An 18414-nucleotide genomic window follows, 5' to 3' on the forward strand; every position below is an offset into this window, starting at 1 on the left:
TGATACTAATCTATGATACTATGCACTATAGAGATAAGTAACATAGACTAGTAACATATGCATGTTACTAGTCTAAGTTACTCCCCACTATGACCAGCCTTATATCGAGTGCAGTGCTTTGATGTGTCGCGTCAACTCGTACAAGACCGAGAAATTTGATTACTACAACGCCCTCTCCCTCGCGGACTGAGCTCCGGTGCCTTAACTGCACCTGCCTTTGGCTGCATGACAGGAGGGCCAACCACCTGTTGGGCCCACCAGTCATAGACGCAAAGGCAGGAGCAGTAAGTAGAAGCTTTCGCTACACGCTATCCCTCCCGCACGAGGTGGACGGACATGCAGCAGTGGATTCGATACTGTAGAAGTAGGAGTAACATCATTGTTCGTCTTCTCGAAGAGGCGAAGAGCCAAGCGCAACCCGAACGTGGCAGTTGCGAACGCTCGCGTGGTGCGGTGCCTTGGAGCACGCATATAGTAGCCAGGCTCTTGCATGAGACAAAATTGCTATTGTTTAACAATTAAACTCCATCATCCATTGGTTGATACTCATTCTGCATAGGTCCACGCGCTTAGCACCGTTTCCTCCTGGGGTCACCAATGTTTATTTGCTAATTAATAGCATTGCTTGCAATGAACTAGCCATTGCAAGTCATTAAAAGCATGCACACCTCTCATCTCTTATTGGTTGATATGTCAAGAAACAAGAAACAAGGTAGAAGTTAATGCACCGCGCCTAAGTGTTTTGGGACTATTTGGTTTTCGTAAGATGACTTACACACCTAGACGGAGGGAGTAGTATAGCCCTGTAAACCAGAAAGGAGTATTTGCCTTTCTAGAGATTTCAACAAGTGACTAGACTACACCGCGTGCAGCCGTGTAGTACTCCCTCCCTTCCGGTTTATAGGGCTCAAATCTCAAATCTCATGAACCAAGGCATTTTGCGATTGGAGGAATGTACTACCTCTGTCTAGGTGAATAAGTCATTCACATAGTTCTAGGTTGATGATTTAACTATCTAAATATGTATTATATGTGACAAAAAATATATATTTAGAAACTACATCCTGTAGAAATCTAGTGATATACTTTTCATGACATATAACGCATATTTAATTCCTCAAATCGATGACCTAGAACTAAGTGAATGACTTATTCATCTAGACAGAGGTAGTATCTCGTACTACTTTATAAAACTACCATAATTAAACTCATGCATTAATTACGTAGTTCTCTCGTTTTCCTCTCTGCCTTGGTCGCGGTGCACAATATTGAGCACTCCTATATGACTAGCCGCTCTATCTACATGCGGGACATTTCAAAGCATCCGGGCCCGCGTGCCATCCACCAAATCACAGCGAGGTGCTACAGTCGAGACTCACCTGTCACCCCGGTGTGGCCGTCATGACCCGTCATATCACAAAACCCACACCTTTACCAGCAGTGGTAAGGTGGCCTCCAAGTTGGACTGGACGAAGCAACCATCATTTCACTGGAACGCTCGTTCAAGCCCTTTCTTCCCTTTCTTGAAGAAAACCTCACTCCAGGCTACTCACTTCTGCCATTTTTCTTCTGTACCGACGAAGGAAAGGTGGGCGAATCAGTTATGCTGCTATATTTCATTCCAAGAATCTTCTTTTTGCGAAGCACCGACCGATTCTCACATCCTATTCTTTTCCCGTTTTCATTGCGATTGTGGTTTCCTTTCGATTGCTTTTTGTTTGTCAGTTCATTGATGGATCCTGGAGCACTAGGCAAAGAGTTGCCGGCGGACAACCCACTGGAGACAGCGATCTCCAGGAAGCGAGCACCGACCAACGAGTTGACCATGTTGGCGGGCCAACCCATGGAGACGAAGAACTCCAAGAAACAAGCACTGGCCAAAGAGTTGAGGACGTTGGCGGACGAACTCCTCAAAGAAAGTTGGAAGAACAGCAAGGGCCCCACCGTGCCTACCCCAGGAACTCTGATTGCCACCTATGTGAGGCTCAAGACCGAGTTTGAGGAGATAGTCACCGTTGAGAAGCAGTATTCCCTGGCAAGGTGATGGCCCCCATCGAGGACGAGGAGATGGCCCCCGGAGGGATGAGATCCCCCGGTGAGCTGCACAAGGTAAAAAATAATGGCTTATTACCATAGTTGTGGTTTTTGATTATTTGCAATGTGCTTGCTAATATGTTAGGGTTGTGCAGGTGCCGGTGGACGTCCTTGATGATTCCGATGTGGCCCGTCCTGTTGGCATCGCCCCGGAGATCGATTCCGATGCCGCTGTCCATCCTATGGACATCACCCCAGAGATCGATTCCGATGTCACGGTCAGTCCTGTGGACATCGCCCCAGAAATCGTTTCCCATGCCGATGTCCGTGCTGTGGTCATTGCCCAAGAGATCGATGACAAGAAATAGTTGGTCGCGCTAATCCTTCAGGGTAGTTTGCATTGCCCTGTGTTTAGTTACCAGAACGATGCGTGTTATCAAACCATCTTAGGGCTAGTGCACTATCTTGTGTGGGCGGATCTTGCTACTTTTGTTTGATAGTGAATCATGCGATGAATCATGCGAACCCTCTCCGAGTTATTGAAACAGATGTATCCTCAACAGCTTTTGATGTAATATATGGCATGCTTAGATGTAAGTTTGAACTGTTTAATATCAGCAGGGCTTGTTTGATGATTCTTGGTGTTAGTAGGCTAGCTACTGTGTGAGCTATAGTACATGCAAAACACTCACCGAAGAGAAACTTTGGGGCTGATGAGCTCGTGGTACGCTTATACTTATCCCTCATTGATCGACCAATAGCCCTAGCTCCTACTCCCTCCGTTCCACAATACATGCCTTCTATTTGTCAAAATATAGATGTATCTAGACATGTTTTAGTATATAGGTACATCCATTTTTGGACAAATGAAAGTAAAGTATTTTGGAACGGAGGGAGTAAAATTGTACGCTTGGCGCTCGATCAGACAATAGTCGACACGGATACATTCAGGCCTCATTTGGTTCATAGGGTAGGAAAATCGTAGCAAAAGTACAGAGAACGTGCAACACAAAATCATAGCAGTGCAGAGACGTACTCCCTCCGTTCCAAAATAGATGACCTAGGCGGGCTAGTTTGGCCTAGTGGGTTTCAGTGATATGACGTGGTACAATGCCGTCCAGTCTTCGCATGTGGTAGCAGTATTGCGGGTACAGTAAGTTTTCTTGAAGAATCGGAATTCAACTAAGTCATGATGGTTCCTTCTCCTGAACAACTTACAGTGGGAAAGGTTGGGCCTGCGATACGGCCGCGGTAGACCAGGATAATTTTGTGCATGGCAGGTGGACCAAGATGGTCGACGTCCCACATGTCGGCGAATGAAAGTATTCTTTCCTTTGTAGAGGACGAGCAAAGAGTATTCATTGTTTATTTTTTATGAAAGCTATTGTCTCCACTATTACTCCTTGACTTTGTCAATGCCTCTCTCTCCTCCACATAAGCGGGGACTACTTGCTATGCATGCGACGGGCAGCTGGCGTCTTGAGGGGCCAGGGCGGTCAGAGCGGGCTCCGGAAGCAGTCCGGACTCCAGCATGGCCCACGTCACATTATCACCATATATTTCTTGGAGTCCATGCGCGGCGGGCGGGCGATCTCTTCTCCCTCCCCCGTTTCTCTCTTCTCAGCTGACACCCGCTAAGCGATTAGATTTCGGCTATCGCCGCTTTATTCAATTACAGTCCCACATGTCAGTGAAATTGCAAGACAACGTGTGTCCCCTGTGGTGAACGGCATGCGAGCCGGACTGTCGGGGGTGCGACGCGTACGAGTCGTAAGTGTGCTGCCTTTTCCTTTAGAACTTGCGAAGCGTAACATTTTCGCGCAATCGATCGATAAAATGACAAGGGCGGTGCTTTCCCGCTCGTTAGGTGGGCTAGTTCGAGTGATATGATGTGCTACAGTGCCATCCACTTGCTCCATTTTTATGTAAGCAAGATAAAAATGGAGGACTGTTAGCGATTATAGCATGATAGTTAGGGCATCTCCAGTGCTGGCCCACAAATTTACACCAGCATCTATATGAACTAACCGGACGAAATTGATGCAAACAAAGCAAATTTCAAATTAACTGGATGAAATTCATTACATTTCGAAAACTTTTCCTACAAACTGGACGAAATTCATTACATATTTCACATAAACTGTACTAAAACCTACTGTAAACCTAATCTAAACGATCGCCAGCGCCCGACCACCATGTCCGGCCATGAACCCGAGAAAGCCGGCCATTGCCTTTGCCTCCTCCTCATCCGCCTCGATAACCTCCTCCTCTGGAGCACAAGGATCTGAAGATTTCCGCCTCAACATCGCCGTCAAGCGGCTAATCAGCCACCGATGTTTACCCCACCAAGCTTGGCATCGACTAAGTGGAGTAGCGGTGGCCTTCCAGGGACCAGAGCGGCGGCGACCTACCGTGTACTATTCTTCCTCGCGGTCGTGGCGGCGGAGGGAGGCCGGGGGGGTGCCGGCGATCTCCTTCGTTTGCTCCAGCGACAGTACGTCGAAGAGAGCTTTGGAGAGTGCACGGAGCGGAGCCGCCGATGTTCCCCATCTGCTCCTGTGACAGTACGTCCAAGAGAGCTTCGGAGCGCCAGGAGGCCATGGTTGGAGTGGTGCCGACAGAAGGAAGGGACCGGAGGAGAATAAGTGTGGGTCTTTGTCTATGGCTGGGAGATGGGGCTCAAGTTAATATAGCGGGCGAATGGCAATGAGCCACGGCAGACGGATGGACAACTGGCACCGGAGTAGGTTCATCGGGCGTGAATGCGGACGCTGCTTCAGTGACTTAACTGCAGATGCGTTGGGTTACTGACATGTCGGCCCAATGGGCATCTGGCCCGCATGTCAGTGACACACCAATTGCACCTCCAATTAAGTCCGGTGAATGCGGCATTGACATTCTAGAGAGACGGTGACCGTTTCAGGCGGGAAGCGCACGCTAGCGATGGAAGGGGTTTCGGTGTGCAGTGGCACTAAGATCGGTCGCTCACGATAGTATATACTCCGTACCATACTACCATAGTACACTCTCTAGCTAGGCTATTTTATAGATTGTCGTTGTGATGGACGATATACATGAGCAAGGCGATCCGAGTATGACCGTTGGTGTTGAGACAGGTGAATACATGCTGGGTGTTCGCGTAGCCTCCATCAAACGTCTAAACAGTAATGTCAGGCACCGCCAGGGCGCGCAGGTGATGGGCTCGCCGTTTGCGTTGCACCATGAGCAGGACTTTGATTTAGAGGGTGACGTGCATGCATTAGCATGCTTTGACAGCGTGAGCGTGAGTGTCTGACACGAAGTATTTCATTTTCATTTGGCTGACCAGGGTGCGTTGCAGCGACGAGTCCGTGGTTTGATTCCCCACATACACATAATTTTGGTTTTTACATTATTTCTTTCTCCATTGACAGGTAGGCCCGCATAGATAGATAAAGAACAAGAGCTGATGAGGCGCATGCAGACTGTTCAACTGGTCAACCAGACAAATACGAAGCTATACGCTGAGCCAGTGACCGTATAATCACCATCTCTCGTATACAATGATCAAAGTGAGCTAGTATAAGACAAGTTTGATGACCGCCAATGCGTTTTACTCGGTAATAAATGACTAGGATTGAAGGGGAATCCAAATTTGCTTCATCTTCTATCCTTGAGCTATTGACAAACCAATGCACTATACGGTTGTCCGGCCACTCCACCCCATAGCTCTCACCAAGCGTCGTTCATGCCACCGCACCGCACACTAACCAGTAAGGCAGCGATGGCATCCCACCGCGCCGAGTTCCTCGCCGCCCACGACCGCACACAAAATGGTAGGGAAGCGATGGCATCCTGCCGTGCCAAGTTCCTCGCCGCTCGCGACCTCACAACTATGTGGGAGGAATTTTAAGATGCCAAGGCCGAATGGGCGGTAGAGCAAGAGGCGGCCAAAGCCGCACAGAGGGAGCGGAAAAGTCAGAAAGCACTCAAGAAAAGAGAGGCCCGCTGCCGCAAGAAAGAAAAGGACGCACACGCTGCTGCGGAGAGGTCGGCGGAGATCCAAGCACGGTGGGGTGTCACCGACAAAGCCGGGAAGGAGAACGACGGCGTCTGGCCAGCATGTGAGAAGTAGTAGTACTAGTAGTTAGTGTGTGTGTCTGTGTCTGAGTACGAGCATGTACCAGTACTACTAGTTACTACTGTAGTTTTTAGAGCAAATTACCAGTACATTAGCCTAGACTAAATGGAAAAATTCCTATCCTATGCATCAAATGGCATCTCTTTCTCTATAGGAATTGAGATGCATGTCATCTCACTTCCTATGATTTCCATATTCCTATAAAATTCCTATCCTATGAACGAAAGGAGGCCTCTGTTGGAGTAACTACTGTAGCTAGCAGTACTGCTGGTACAGTAGTTTTCTTCAAGAAGCGGAATTCAACGAAGTCATGATGGTTCCTTCGTCCGAGCAACTTCAAAGTGGGAAGTGGGCCTGTGATTTGACGGCTCATTAGTCATTGTTAGTGCGGCGCGACGACCTGGGTGACTCTCCCTTGGAGTTCTGCGTGCATGGCAAGTGGACCAGGATGGTCGACGTCCCACATGTTGGCGAACGGAAGTATTCTTTCCGATATCGAGGAGCAATGAAACCGCGTGGTATAGTATCACTGCTGATTGGTTCGCAAAAAAATAGTATCACTGCTGATTTATAATTATTTTTTATTTCTGATGAATGCTAGCGTTTCAACTCTTACGACGAAGGGTGCCAAACACGGCACGTGCTGGATGTCCCACACGTCAGCGAAAGGAGTGGGACATGAACAGCGTGGTAGAGCCCAGCGTAAAAAAACAGCGTGGTAGAGCGTCTCCACTTCTTCCACTTCTGGTCGGAGACCACACGTAGTAGTACTTAGTGGTATGAACGATACAAAGTGCGACCTGGAGAGAAAGACACGTCTAGTTGGAAGGTCTCGGGGCATACACGTAAACAAATATAAAAGTTAATATGTGCCTCCAACTAATATAGTAGTAGTAGAGTACTTAGGCACGTACTCCATAACATCACCGTGCATTGCACGTACAACATTTAGTGGTAGTACGTAGTAAGAGACAAATGCCGCCCAAGAGTTCCCTTCTCGACCCACTTTTGGGTGTTTGGTAGAGTGTATGGAGGGTGCATGAGTCCACACTAGTTTAGCACAAATACACTAGAAGCATGCATGAAGAGAGCATGCATGAAGAGGGGTGTTGAGTTGAGCATGCATGAAGAGGGGTGTTGAGTTGAGCATGCATGAAGAGGGAACAACTATGCTGAGACGAGAACGCAACCAAACACACCCTATATGCCACGCATGTTCATACCATTTGTGCCTTTCTACTTCACTTACTGCGCTACATTACTCAGGTTCGTACGTCCACTCCTGGGTACATGTCCGTCTCGTAGTTCCAGTCCCACGTGTTCTTCATATAGATGGAACGATCCTTGCATAACACGTGCACCTTGATGCTAGATGTCTCGCGTGTTGGCAAAAGGATGAACAAAGCTCACGTAAAAAAATAGAGTGGAAGAACATAGATTCCGGACGACCGAGAAGGAGCAAGGAACCTCGTGGTGGAGCGTCTGCACTCATAATATTTAATATTATTCAGCGATATAAAATTAACCAATCATCTCCACAGTGGACTGGAAGAGTACGAAACACGGCAGCCCAGTGTAGTTACATCATACTAGTACATGGCTAACCCACGCTATCACCATATTTCTTGGCTTCCGTGCGACACCTATCTCTAGTAATCCAGCAGCCTGTATCGCTTCTCCCTCCTCGTCTCTATCAAAGTGCGGCGGGCTGGCGTTTTTGCCGTCTATTGAGGTCGGTTAACTCATCACATGTTAGCGACATGCCAAGAGCATTCTGAAAAATTCCTTTCACGTTTCGTTTTCAAAAAGAAAAAAATCCTTTCACGTACGAATTTGCCTGTATGCTTTGAGCAACTTGCATGTCCTATACTGCTCTTGTTTGATACTCTAACTTAGCTAGAGGTTAGACTAACTCATGACTAAGCCTGAACTAACTGTAGCCAAAGAGGTGTTTGGGTGACAGGGTTAGATTGACAATAAATGCACTTGAGGAGAAAAGTGATTTTTCAGTGGTCCCAATGAGAACTATCTCCAGTTAGCACCTCTTGGGTGGGATAGTTTTTTTTGGTGGGTTCGGTGCAACTTGCTCCAATTTAAACCCTCATGCTTGGATACTTTAGGGATATTTGAGCCCCAACTAGCTCAAACTAACTCTAACCCATGGATCCAAACAGGGCCTATGGCCAGTCTCGACGCGGAGCAGTCGCGTGCACCGGGAAGCGGCGCTCTCTCGGCCGTCGCGCCACTTCAAAGCCGGCGCCAGTGAGAGGTCGCCTCCGCTCTGGCCGGGCATTAATGCGGCACTGACGCTCCAGGGTGACGCTGACCGTTTCACGCGGGAAGAGCGCGCTGGCAAGGGAGTATAGGTTTTGAACCGTTTCAGGTGTAGTACTGGTAGTTTGCAAAACTACTCAATTATTGCACTCAGTTTCCTAAGAAATTGTGGTAAAAAACGTTACTCCACAGCCCGCTTCCCTTCTCCTTCCTCTTCCACCGCCCGCGCACGTCCGCGGGAAGCGACCGGTCAACCCTTATATAGGAGTGCTAGCACAAAAAGATGCATGCATGACCACTAAAATTTCCATATTAAAGCGCCGCTCCGGCGGGAGTATGGCGTATGTTGTTACCTTCGGCCGGGCCATGGCTACCGGGCGACGGCGACCAGAGAAGAGGCGGCGGGAGGGGAATGAATGCAGCTACTGTTTGGGTTCGCCTTCCGGCTTAAATAAATGCGCAGCATCACGTGTACCCGCGGGTGCACAAATTGTAACATACGTGTCTGCTTAAGTGGGCGTCACGTAACTGGTGTGTGTGTGAGAGAGAGATTCTGAGAGACAGAGTGTGTGTGTGCGACTCTACTCTTCGGACATGTACTCAACCTTTTGCATCGGGATATAAGTATAATGGTATTTACTTTAGCTAGTGATTTACGTGGCCATGTTAACGTGGTTGTGTCAAAAAAATGTCACTTCCTGCTCGTGATTTGTGTTATATAATTACAAGCAAGATTCTCGTGCATTGCACGGAACATCAATATGCATTTTTTTACAAAACACCTGTTGTGATTGACCCATGCAGGAGTAATCCCATGTGTAAAAACTAATGATATCTCGAGAATTTTATCGGAAAACTGGTATCTCGAGAATGTCATCGAAAAAATGAAAGATGAGAGATAAGGCGAGGAGGAGTGGAGCGTGGTGGTGACTGGTGGTCGGAATGGGCGGAGGCATGGGGATGGACGGCGCCGGCAGGCGGCAGTGGCCACCATGCATGCTAGATTGTTCTAGAGACTTATTCCTTTTTAATTGCTAAGCAATGAGGTTGTGGGAGATAACGATGTGGAGAGAGGTGCGGTTATCTTTGGTAAAATTATCATAGTTTGCTTTCTATCCGTCAGATATAGATCATACGGTGTGTATTACAAGATGGCAGGCACACCATCATCGCCAACTCGTTTTTTTATAAGGGTACAGATGATAAGTTTGCTGACTACTAAAGTAAAGTGGAATTTGTCCAAGTTATGCAAGTAAATAAAGGTGATTGTTTATCATACGGGTAAGGTTGGATGAAGGGTGGTAGGAACAAATGCTCCGCCTAGAGCATGTGTGTGTGAGATGGAGTCTTAGTGTGTGTGTGTGGGGTGTGTGTGTGTGTGTGAGAGAGAGAGAGAGAGAGAGATGGAGTCTTAGTGTGTGTGTGTGGGGGGGGGGTGCGTGCGTGCGTGTGTGTAAGTGTGCATGGCTTCATCATAGAGAGGTGATGTGTATGGCAGAGGCCACCAACGATGGGGTGCGAGAGAGAAAATGCCCGTAGAGAGGGAAGAGAAGGTGTGTGCGCGTGAGAGGAGTCGATATCTAGAGAACGTGTTTGTTCGAGAGACACCGAGGAAGACTACTATATATCGATGGTGCATGTAGGCGGGAATTAAACAAAGGGATGGTCTTATTGGTTTCGGGGATATAGGGGAAGAGTGAGAGGCGGGGGGGGGGGGTAGCTAGAAGGAGATTGTTAAGTGTGAGTGTGTGTTTTACCCATCCAGGCGGAAGTTATGTGCACAAAAGAGGAGAACGATTCGATGTGGCGTTAGGATTGAGGGTAATTAACTACGTATGGAGACATAGAGACCTTGAACGTGCATGTGTGAGAGGTATACATGTATACGTGGGATGTGTGTGTGTGCGCGCGCGCATGATCGAGATAAAAGAAAGAAGACATAAGTCATAAGATCAACGACATGGGAGAGACGGATCGGTATGACAATATGCATGCATGTGAGAATGCAGGGAAGAAGGCCCGACAATTGAGCATGTGTTTTTGTCTTTAAGAGATAGTGGCGTGGGCTGGAGCATGCATCTATGGCGAGCAGAGGGAGTGAGGCACAACGATTGTGCAAAAGAGATCAACCTATAAATGCATATGTATGGAGAGACATATATAGTGTGGGTGATAGGAAGCAAGACTCCGTGCGAGAAAGAAATGTTGACGGAGAAACTACAGATAGATACAGAGATGGAGATGCTAGCTAGAGGGACATCCGCTAGTTTGGGTGTTGGAGATGACCACCGGGTGGTTCAGAGGGTGAAGTTATATATGTGTGTGAGAGGGCACTTGACTGCATGTAGAGAGAAACATATGTAGTGTGCGTGATAGGAATCAAGAGTGAGGGCGAGAAAGAAGGTTGATGGAGAAACAGATAAATAGAAAGATAAAGATGCTAGCTAGTGTGCATTAGAGATAGGAGTCGAGTGGATCAGAAGGCTGAGTTATGTGTGTGGGTGTGAGAGAGATAGAGAGAGGGTGCATGTGAGTCACATACAAACAGATATTAGAGAGAAATGAGATCCCGAGAGACGGAGTTTTGTGTCTGCGAGAGAGAAAGATATTTCACAACGAGAGTGATAGCTAGAGAGACATATGAGGGAACGCAAGATATATCTAGGGAGAGAGAGTGTGTGTGAGCGGCATACAAGAGAACAATGGAGAAATATGAGACCCTGGGAGACAGAGTTTGTGTTTGTGTGTGAGAAAGAGATATTTAAGAGGAAGAGTCGTAGGTTCTCATATCTAAGGAGCGAAAGACATCTCTGTATGAGGGGTGTGCGAGTGGCACACATGGGAATAGTAGAGAGAAATGAGACCCCGGGAGACAAAGTTTTGTGTTTGTGTGAGAGAAAGAGATTCCACATGGAGAATCATAGTTAGAGACACATAGCAGGGAGCGAGATATACTTAGAGAGAGATAGAGTGATGAAGGTCGAGGGAGAGAGTACCGTCAGTGTGTTACGAAGATAAAAGATCATTGTCGACATACAGGTAGCACGAGAGATACCTGAGAGACGATGAACGCGTATAGGTCCAGAGAGATAGTCCTATATAAGCATGAGTGATAGCTATATGAGACGAATATCTGGATTAAAGGGGATTCAAATATTTAAACTGGAGATCACGACATCGATAATATCATAACGCAAATTGGTGTATCAGACATGCATATTCATTTGAATTTGGGCACACGTGTAATGTTATATTGTTTATCAATATTGGTGATCCATAGATTCTTTAGTTACAAATAATGCATGGTTTATATGCAATTAATGTCTAAACGGGATTACACTATATGTTGCGTGTGTGAAACACATTATACATGTTTGAGAAGTAAAAAAACCCGCATGAAACACACATTAATTGGAGACAGTTAGCGAGGAATGCATACTTTGGATTTCAACATAAAGTGGTTTCAAATATTTGAAAATCCAAATTGATGGATACAACCTTATGAATCTGAGATCATGCCATGTATAAATGGTGTTGTGCTTTTGAAAGTATATATAAAAAAATGATGTATATAGAATGTAATTCCAATTGAAAATGGATCCCGCCCGAAAAAAATAGAATACAAACGGGATTCGAATTGAGTTGGCACGAGCGTAAACATGCACTGTGCAAAATTTGAACGAAGCGGGGAAAGTCGCAGTAACCGTCCGAAACCAAAATCTGCGAGATGGAAATTACTACTGCCTATCCCTGCCACGCAAAGCCTATCTGCTGGATTTCTATAGGTTTCTATAGGGGTAGGTTTGTAATTTCACCCAAATGTGACGTAACCGCCTCTCACCCGGATTCATACACGGTGGGCGCCAAAACACAGTGTGTCCTCGGCCGAAATCGACTCCCTCCCCGATTCATATTCATATACACGGTGGGCGCCAAAAACAAACTCTCGTCGGCAAATATTTGGTGTATGCGAGATTACCGTCCTATCCCCAACCGACTAATGTTGCTGTGATGTAGTAGAAATTTGAAACGGGGGCTAAGTTTGTAAATTTCCTCGCATTTGAGACAAGCGCGCCCTGAATACATGTTTCCCCCTTCCTCTCTACCTCCCTTTTCCCCATTCGTACTCCGTGGGCGCCAAAACACCCTCTCCACCCCACCCTCCTCCGTCCGCCGCCGCCCGCCACCCCATCCACCGCCGTCCTCCTCCACCATGCCGGAGCTGATACGCCGACGCCGCCGTCCATTACAAGAGATCGACCTCTCTCATCCACGGCTTCGGACCGGGATCCTTGCATCCCGTCCTCTCGCTTCATCCCCGCCGTCGTCCACCTTGCCGGCGCCGCTCCTACGACCGTCTCGTCCACCGCGCCCGCCGCCACCGTCTACCCTCCTAGATCTGGTTCCACGCCGCCGACAGCCATCGCTACCGCAGCACCGTCAAATTCTCAGCAGATGCATACACGACACCGCACCAGAGGCGGTACTCTTTCGTATCTGCTCAACTTATTTATCGCAGCAAGAAAATAGATCGCCACTGCTTTACTCTGATTTCTTGTCTTGGTTGCGAAGTTGCCTTTGTCCGGTTTGCACCTTCAGATCCGCCATGGCACGCTCAACACTATACTCCCAATGCTTATGGTTTTCCCCTTTTATATTCCACACTAGTTAAATCACAGTAGACTAAATTTTTCAGAGCTCGCCGGAGTTCGCCGGTGCGAACGAAGGGGCTCGGGTGGTTGTGGGGCCTCGCCGAACGAAGAAAACTCGACGCGGGTGGGGGTTGGGGCGGGGGTGGGGGTGGGGGTGGCGGAGGAACACGGGCGGTGGGTGCCGGTGGTCCGGCCGGCGGCCCGTGCGGTGTTCTGTATGGGAAGAATCAGAGACGAGGAAGAAGATGGGTTAGGAGACGTAGGATCTTCATCCAACCGCCTGAAATGGTCGAGAGACAGCTGGGAGTTGCATTCTTAATGCGCTCTGGTTCATCATGTGTGGGCACTGCGCAACCAACATTTTATTATCCAAAATCTGCTTGCTCTTCTTTACCATGTTCCTCTTCCGTTCTTCTTTAATATGTACTCTCTCCGTTCCTAAATACAAGTCTTTGTATAGATTCCACCATGGACTACATATGGAGCAAAATGAGTGAATCTACACTCTAAAATGTATCTGGATACATCTGTATGTGATCCATAGTGGAAATCTCTACCAAGACTTATATTTTGGAACGGAGGGAGTTTGATAGTAGTACAGTATGTTCCTTGTACTGAAGATGAGCAGGGACATTTGCAGTGTAGAGGTCTATACGGTCGGTTGTGATGGACACTTTGAGCCTCTTTCATTTGTAGGATCTTGTAAACATAGGAATAGGATTTGTAGTGGCCTGACCACTTGAATCCTATAAGAACAGCAAGGAAATGCGGGGAGCTGTGTCGCCTTTGAGAGTTACACTGATATTAACAATACCGCACCTTCACTTGAAGAGAGCTGGTATCCGAAGCCTTTCTAGCCGTACCGGCAAACTAGCACATATATTCTAGCAAGTTCCACTTTGCTGATTTTACTCTGATGCTTAAGGTTTTCCCGTTATATCTACACTATGATCTGTGTAGCTGCTTTGTGTCACACTAGCAGCAGTCCACTCTTGAAGCTAAACACTGAATGAATCACAAAATTGGCACCAAGGCATTGGGTGCCATTCTGGATGCAATGAAACTCATATGCTCCCCACCTGTTGACTCTTGTTCAGAATAGGATCCTAATGACTCTTTTTCAAAATTGCCACATATAGAGAGATAGCATGGAATTGCATTTCTTTGGGCGCTGTGATTCATCATGAGTGGGCAACCAACATTATATGCAATGAAGCGGAACCTCAAGAATATGCTTCCTCTTCTGTTCTTTAACATGTTCCTCTTTGTTTATTTTGTATTTAGTATGTATAGTATGTTCCTTGTCAGGAAGGGGTGCAGGGACATCTGCAATCAACAGCTGATAGAGCTGGCCTGTACATGATCAATAGGCTTTCAATTACTAGCGGCAATACAACACCATATTTTCAAGCCAGTTCCACTTTCCCGATTTATATATCGTGGTTATGGTGTACCCCTATTATGTACACTATGATCTGCCTAGTTGTTGTGTGCTCTTGTTATCATGGTTTGGCAATAAACTCTCTATACAGTATATTATGAACCTGTCATCTGCCAGCTATCCTTACTTCTGGAGCCTATTTTTTTGTGTATTTGTGCCAGATTGTATAAATGCACGCACCATATTACAGCACACATGAGCTCTCTCATCAGAATCCAGTGATAGCACACAAATGTTTACAGGGGCGCCCCTATATTAGAATATCATCTGCATTACAAAGATAATCTCACAACTATTCATGTTTTCATGGTTCTCAGATATTATACGCAATTACAGTGAATATCAGAATCCGCACATCAGAAGAATATTGTGGAGCACTGCAATGACTTACAAAATTGGCACCAAGGCATTGAGTGCCATTCTGGAAGCAATGAAACTCATACGCTCCCTACCTGTTGATTCTTGTTCAGAATATCATCCTAATGACTATTCTAACCTTGAGGAGTCAAAGGCAGATGGCCTGTCCTATTCACCCATCAAGGTGCCTGTTCTAATTTGGCAAGGTTTTGTTGATTGCGCATATCTTGCCTATGTTGTCTTGCATTTCTTCTACTTTGTTGCACCGCCATCTGCTTAGTTTACTCATCATATAACTCGAGATGCCATGCCCATCCATTATCAATACATATTCCATCTGTCATCATACCATGTTTTTTCACTCAAATGTTGTTCTTGTGCATCAGACATCAAAAAGGAAGAGGGTGATTGCCGAACCCGAAGGAGCACTAGCAAAGTCCTTGGAAAACGTGGTGGTGCCGGAGAAATCAGACAGCGCCCCACTTATATTGGTTGTACAACCAGTGACACAAAACATAGGACCGACTCTAGCAGAATGTACACATACTTCATTGTCCACACCACTAGCCCCACCACATAGGACCTGCACTCCAGCAAAAGGTATACCGATTTCATTTGCCATAGCACCAGCAGTACCACAGAAAAATCCCACTCCAGTAAAAAGTACAGCAATTCCACCGGCCGAAGACCTATCCCAACTGCAGAGACGGCCAATTCCTGCAGATTGGAACCCCATTCCATTTATTCCCAGTTTAAAAGACAATGCTTTGAATGTTGTTAGGGACTACATGCATATATTCCCATCATGGGAAGATTATAGTGAAGACAAACACCATTTTCACATCTTCCTGTCCAACTTACGTGTAAGTGCTATTATTCATGGTTATTATTTTCCTGTTTTCTGCTGATCGAACACATCAATGATTTACATTACATTGTTGTAACTAGGCGAGGGTCAATCTGGACACTACTAGAAAAACCCCTACTAATGGCGCACCTAATATGGCCATTAATGGCCCATCTGTGGTGCGCCATTAACAGCACGCCATTAGTAATTTTTACTAATGGCGCACCGCGGGTGCGCCATTAGTATAGGCCAGCGTGCGCCATTAGTATGCCTCCCAGGGGCCATGTATACCCAGGTGCTTTGGCATACTAATGGCGCACCACCACTGGATGCGCCATTAGTAACCGCAGCATACTAATGGCGCACTACCCAGTGATGCGCCATTAGTATGCACTGTCATACTAATGGCGCACTGTCCTGTGATGCGCCATTAGTATGAATATTACGTTTTTTTATCTTTTTATTTTCTGTTTTTTGCACAGGTTACAAAATGTATAGTTTGACAAAATATAGACAGCACACATCAACAACAGATTCATCGAAATCAATAGAAGATTAGTCTTTGAATACAATTCATCATATTAGTCTCCGAATACAATTCATCATATTAGTCTCCGAATTAAAAAGACCGAACAAAGATAGAACATTATATTACAAGTCTCGAGACCGCGAGTAGCGAGTTTGTCTTCACATTACAAGTCGATATCGATCATCTAAACTACCATCACATAGAAGAGAGCTGCGGTCATCACGATGAGCATCATCACGATGAAACTCGTCTTCATCCGGTTCCTCCAACGCTCCCTCCCCTCTCCCGCTAGATAGCGGGCGTATCTAGATTCGGCCTCGGCCCTAGTGGTGTACCCTTTGTAACTGTTACCGCTGAATCGGTGAACCTGTCTCCGACACTCCTCCCAGTCATCGTAGACTCCGGGAACCTTACCCTTGTACACGACATACGTCGGCATCGCTATGCACTAGCCAAACGAAACGTTAGTACCAATTCACAGACAATACATAAGCAATATATAATTATGCAACAGAACGATCGGAAGAGAAAAGGAAGACATTAATAGCATCGATTACATCTAAGTTGAACGACTCTCGAAACCAAAGATACATACTACAAGTTCATTAAAGTTTAATTACAACATGAGCCAATCGATGTTTCAGAACTAGACAACTCGACTCAAGGGACCGGAGCGTGGATGAAGCCGCCGTCTGTCATGGGAGTCATGAAAGAACGGGCGTTGTCATCCTGCATTTGTAGCATTGTGTCGATGTCACTGTTGGACGGTTGATTTCTGAGGTAGAACTGCCCCGAGGTACGAAGGACATCTTGATGGATGATTTCCGCAAACTCCGACTGGATGCGAAAGAATTCTTGTCGGAGGTCCGCGTCCTGGATTGCCGACACACTCGCGGCCCAATCTTTGAGTTTACTCGGTAGCAGAAGTTGATGATGGTCCCGTACGATCGCCCTCATGTGATGGATGGCGTAGTAGGCACCCTTCTGACCGCCAGGCGGCTACTTGACGCAGCAGAACATCGTATTGTGGGAGAACACGTGCTTGCCGTACTTACGAATAGGCCTGGTGAAGGTGCCTCCAGATTGGGCGTAGCCGGGGAGAACATCATCAAGAACCTTCTTGACATTTGTGTAGTCTACGTTCGACTGACGGTCCGGGTCGAAATACGTGGCCATGGAATATTTGGGGCTTAGGAGGATGAGCGTGCAACGTGTGTCACTGCAGAAAACACGGAATGTTAAAAGAAAAACGATCGAAAAGTAAGAATTCATATGTTACGGGCCGGTTGAGGGAAGGACTTACTCGGGAAAGTAAGGCACGAGGAAGTTATCCTTATCTTGGTTTGCCAGAATGACGCCTTCGAGGTAAGAACTCGCGACTTGCTGGTCCCCAGCGATGCCCAAGATCTTGGCACGCATGTAGAAGGGGTCGACTATCACGATGTCCGGGGTCTTGTCGCGAATGATCCGCATCTCCATACTCAGCGAAAATAGCCGAACGAAGGTGTAGTGCAGCGGATGAAGGTTCAACATAGCGTGGATGTCATCAAAACGCAGGACGATCGTACGCCCGATGGAGTTATCCACAAAGCCCTTGCCCTCTGGCACCTTGGCCGCGAAAACCGGGTATGCCACATCCTTCTCCCTGAGACGCCGCTTCTCCAAAGCAAGAACACTGTCATGCAGACTCCGCATAGCACCGGTTGCAGCATTGAGCATATTTGTCGGTAGCATCGCCCTACCCGCCACATGCACCCTCCTCGAGATATCCTGCGGTGAAGGTGGCCCGTCCTGAGCACGGATCGTACTCGGTGCCGGCTGGCTCACACCCTTCTTAGTCTTTCTTTTGCGTGCCTTCTTCTTCTCCTGTAATGGGACCGAGTTCTGCTCACAGACCGCCTTCTTGAGTGTGTTGGGGCTGATAATATTTCGCACCTCGCCTATCTGAGGCTCGGTGAAGTCGGCAGCTGGAGGCGTCTCCTGAGAGCTGAACGCCAGACGGCGCCTGTTGCAACTTGGCTTCTCCGCGGTACGAGCTAGATCGCACACGTCTTTTGTTGGGTTTGGTTCTTGAGAAGGAGGCCCCATGAAGTCGCCATCGTACCCATGCTCGGCAAAGTACTGATCGACGTTGCCAAATGTATCATCGTCGTCGTCGTC

This window comes from Triticum aestivum, chromosome 4B (genome assembly GCF_018294505.1).
Source record: "Triticum aestivum cultivar Chinese Spring chromosome 4B, IWGSC CS RefSeq v2.1, whole genome shotgun sequence".
NCBI lineage: Eukaryota > Viridiplantae > Streptophyta > Magnoliopsida > Poales > Poaceae > Triticum > Triticum aestivum.